At 37.5% G+C, this 5,213-nt stretch overlaps 1 pseudogene; it reads right to left on the reverse strand.

Annotated features, from left to right (window-relative positions):
* Positions 1-742: 742 nt before the first annotated feature.
* The window catches only part of LOC110314483, a 16,706-nt pseudogene continuing 12,235 nt past the window's right edge, over positions 743-5,213 (reverse strand).

A 5,213-nucleotide genomic window follows, 5' to 3' on the forward strand; every position in this document is an offset into this window, starting at 1 on the left:
AATGGTATGTTGCCCACATTGATATCCATTTGAACCACGGTAGACATGGGAATCCAAATCTGAGAAAAAAACAAAACAGTGCAAAACAAAACAAAACAACAAAGCAAATTTACGCGAAGTGTCAAATATTAAACTAACTTGGGGATAATTAGGTCATAAAAGGTAACTTGTATTTCCCTGTATGTATCCTTAGCACGCATAGTATCACAATGAATGTAACTTACTGGCACTCATTCCTAAAGATATCAAGCCTTACAACCTACAAGGCAGTCCACAGAAATCACTGTTGTCCATTAGGAACTACTTCTATGTGATTGATAATGATAATTTCATTTCAGTTTATGAAACATATGCAATGATATCAAATTATATTTCAGGTTTAATTCCAACCATTATGATGTGACTTGGTACAACCAACATTTGTGCTTTTGTAAATATGAGATTAGTCACATATATTTACTTTTGTGATAAATATGATAACTCAAAAAAAAACCCTATTTTTTTAGGAGAGACTAAGGTGTTTTTTTTTTCAATTTGGGGATTATTTTTCTACCCTTAAATAGTTGTTTATTGGCAGTGGGTTGTAAGGGATGGAAGAATTCGCATTTATAGATAGCACCACACACCAGTCATCAGGGCAGCAAGAGTGAGGGACAGAGGCTGAAGGCCACTCTCCTCAGTAACAAGTGAATAGTCAGAGGCCTGGAGTGTTGATGGGTTAGCCTGAGACTACTTCAGCTCACTAGGAATGGTTAGAAATAGTTTCACTGTCTCTGGCTCCAGATTGAACATTTGGGATGTACTTATCTTGACAAGCAAGGCTTTCGTCCAGGTGTTGGATTATGTACTCCTCCTGGGAAGATGTAACTTTCTCCTTCCCTCCTCAGGCTTCCAGAGCAAAGGCCTGCATGGCATGGGATGGGAGAAAGTTAAGGCCCATGGCTTCACCAGGGACCACTTACTAATAGAGTTGAAGTTGATGGGAAGCTTTTACTCACTCTTCTCTCCAGACATGAAAATAACTCCAGGGTTTGGAGGGGGCATTGTGTGATGAAATACTGTGACAGTTGTCATGGCAATTTTCTGGATTAAAGTATGGCCTGGAGTTCTGATGTTAAGCTTCAGCAACATGCCTTCCAGATAGACATGGCATTCAATTGTGGTCTTGTTTCCAGCCAATAGCTTTTCAGTTGAATACTGGCAGTGCTTCAATCCATGGTCCCCATTACAGAGAATTTCAGGCACCACTACAGGTACAATGCCTTTCTGGTAGCCAATCCTGGAATAATGAGCCAGAACATTTGTAGTTTCCATGATGCCAAGGGCTGAGAGAGTTTGTTACCCAATCTTTAACATGGCAAGACTCTTCATATACTCTGCTCTGTCCTTCTTATATTGGGCACAGAGTTTAGACTACCCATCTAGCTTTGGATGGTGGTCTTACCATTGGTTCCTGCAAGGGGCACCATACACTTATCTACCTTAATGCCTACAATACTGGCCTTGGACTTAAACTGAGGAGAAGGTAAGTTCATCATCTCTCTTCTGTTATACTACTTCATGGAAGAGAATCAACCACACACACCTGAGCCAGCGCAAGGATTCACAAGGTCACCAGCATTCACAATAGCTGGAGGTAGAATCCTTGTTTCTTAGTGCCAAAGGACTGCAGTCGCTTGATAGTACATCTGGTGAAATAATCTACAGCCAGGATGGCCCGACCCAGATCAAATTATGACTCAGCACTAGTGCTGTATATGTGTAAGGCATGGACAGCACACTTTTGGCACAGGAGAGGGTGAATCTGCCTGGTATAGTGGTGGGTAGATGAAAGGACTGAGGAGTGAACAAGAGTAAGGCCACCAGAACCCTGGTCGGAGGTGGGAGGGGGGGAGCTTGCTTTGCTTATTATTAGAAAAAAAAAACATAGATATAGGTGGGATATACTTCTTTACATTCCAAATGGGTTCAGATAAAGTTCTGTTTGAGAGAAGCTAAATGATTACTAGAATTTTTATTGCAGTATTTCATTTGATATGTGCTACTTATGAATGAGAATATACTTGTCACATAATTACTGAGAAGAAAATGCTAACAAGTAGAATTACTTGAATATGACCAATGAAAATTATGTGTACACAACATATATTTTGTCCATGCAAAATACCTAAATATCTCATGGAAATAAGAATTATTGGTTTGACTATCAAGGATCAATGAAAAATGGTTATCAATAATTTCTCCAAAGTTTCAGAATAGTGAAAAAATCTATACTGAAATTGCATCCTGAATACAATGAATATTGGTATAACCAGAGGTTTTACAAGACAGCTAAAGCAAAAAAAAATGTCCATTGTGGATCTTTATTCAGGCAGAAAATGAAAAGTAGACAAGTTATTGAAAGAACTGATCATTAGTCCAAAAAGTGAAAATTGAAAAATATATAAAGCATATTCCTCTTGTAGCAATGAGAAAGGAAAGTACCAGAAGTCTCCTAGGATTTCTTTCTGCACAGTAATACAAAGAAGGAAGAAATAAAGAATGGTTGAGTCTTTATTGCATTAAATAAGAATATACTTGCAACCTTTTTTTTTTTTTAAAGTGGCTGTGGTTATCCCTATGGAATAGTATAATGTGCTGATTTTCTAAGTTATACCTATAAAAAGGAAATGCCTACCATTATAAAGAGAAGTACTAAAATAATGGTCATGAAATTAGAAATGCAAAAGCCCAATTGCTCTATACATCAATCTTCAAGAACCTGTGAATGATTGCCCACTCTGTGTATTCCCTTGTGCTTCATCCAGGCCAACTTTAAATAGCTCCAGCAATAAATTTCTGCCATTTCTTCTGGGAAGCTGTTCCACTACCTAATTAAATTTGTGGGTTGACAACTTTTCCTGACATTCAGACTAAATTTTCCCATGTTCAATTTCAACCTGCTATTCCCATTTCTGCAGTACATGCTTGTATCAGCCTATGTAATCCCCCTGCTTCCTCACTACCTACAACTCTCAATCCTGTCCCTGAATTTTAGTAGCCTGTTGCAGTAAATTCCTTTGAGAAAAATTACTATTAGAAGATCATTGAGTATACATAGCTTTTTATTGACATAAAAGCCAGTTGGCTTTGAATGCAAAGAGATGAGTTAGTGAGTAGAAAGGCAAGATATTAATAGAATCCCAAGCCATTAAAGACATTGAAACTCAGGACAGAAACAAATGGTGGACACCCTTCTCTCCTTCAGGCCCGATAAAACACTACATGTTTTAAAAGACAGTTAATCTTCCCTTTGCCTTTTCTGGGCTTACTTAACATATGAAGTTGCACTCCCTCCTACTCCCCCATAAACTAATAGAAGCAGGGGAAAACAACCTAACCCTAAAACCATGTTTATTTGTGAATGAGGTTGCTCAGATTCTCTGTGTTACTCCTACACTAGCTACTTTTTCTTGACAGTATTGTACAGGGATCTAATAAGTACAGTCTGTAGTTTTTTTCAAACTTGCAATCACACACAGCATTTATTTATTTGTTTATTTTAGGTAGGAACTCTGGATTTTAGTTGTCAGTGCTTGAATAGAGAAAACAGTGTTCAGTATTTCATCATTGCTTGGAAGTGTGTATATCATATATCGATGTTATTTAGTTGTGATTTGTTATTTTCAAAGTAAACCAGTTGTGATGTGATTCATTCATTTATGAGTTACACTCTAGCTATGAGTCAGGAATTATAGAGTGGAATATTTTGGGTAATTTTTAAGTAAATAGGATAATTTCAGGGAAAATATATGCAAACTCCAGAGTGTTTTGGCAGAATGTGGGCAGAGAGATTTCTTACCATTATAGGAAATTGCCTGGTAGGCAGGAATCATATTAAACTTAGAATGTATAAAATTTCTGCTTGAACATAGTTGTTGAATTCTTAAAATACAAGAGTATAGGCAAGAAAGCATTTCTAAACAATAATATGGTCTTTTAAAATCTACCACCATTTGGCTGATTTTTTCCAAGTGCTCAACAGTATTAAATTGTTCAAAGAAAAATACTGTAACATATTTTTCCTAACATTTCAGGAAATGTTCTATATCCAAACATGATATACCTTAGGCAACATCTATTTTTATTTAATATCTTGCAGCAGTATCATTCATAAAAGAGTTCATTTGTATATCCTGCATAGAAAAGCACATAGTTCTAGTCCTCTTGTACTTTTGACTGAGGACATATTAGAGGTAGACATTAAAATAGTTAAGAAAAATGTAATTGACCTTTTGAAATCATGGTACCCTTAAGATTTCTAACTTTCCATCACATGACTTTCCTAGTTATCTCATATATTGAAAATTAGAAATAAGACAAGGAAACATAAATCTCAGGAAAAATACATGGGAGAAATGTTGGAAGAGTAAAGAGAAGAGCTGAAAATAAGAATATTAAGTATGTAAAAGTAAAAGTAACACAACTATAACTGACATAAGAACATAGACTATAATGGGAACCTTATTATTTGCGTTATTAGTAAGTTATTAAGTCAGCTAAAAAATAGATCAGGAAGTATTTTTATTGATAAAAGAAGCACAAAATTGGGTTGAAGCTCAAAGAGGAAAATCTCTGAGATACTGAAGATATCAAACAAATTTTCTCTAAAAAAATAGAGATGAGGTGAAGGCTTGGTCACCTAGGTGGCTAAGGTCAGTGGTTACTCTGTCACTGGGGTAATATGGATTTCAGATGTGGATCTGTGTGGGTCAGCAGCTGGGGGTGTGCTTCAGGGAATTGGAATGCAGTATCCCACTACCCACCATGGGTGTCAGACTGTAGGGAAGCACTAAGACACCACTGGGGGTGGAGTGAGAAAGGCTGGGACTGTGGGGTACCCAGACTCTGGGACATCCAGAAGCTATTGGGAGTCACCAAGGAGCAGAGAACAGAGTTGGGATTGTGGATCAGGGACAACTTCTAGCCTGAGGCAGGGGATGGAGGTGTTGGGGAGGGAAGGTGAATGCAGACTTATGTCAGCAGGAACAATCCTTATCTTGGAGGTGGCACTTTGGTGGCAGTTGTGGCTGGGAGAAAAAAAAGAGGCCTTCTATGGGAGATTAGGCTGTAGCTCTGTAGGTGAAAGACTTCTTCATGACTCCGCACTATGTATCTTGGTGAAAAGAGACAGTTCATGGTTCTAAACAGTTTATTGTCTCAGCAGAAAATGG

The sequence above is a fragment of the Mus pahari genome, chromosome X, assembly GCF_900095145.1.
Source record: "Mus pahari chromosome X, PAHARI_EIJ_v1.1, whole genome shotgun sequence".
In the NCBI taxonomy this organism is placed as follows: Eukaryota; Metazoa; Chordata; class Mammalia; order Rodentia; family Muridae; genus Mus; species Mus pahari.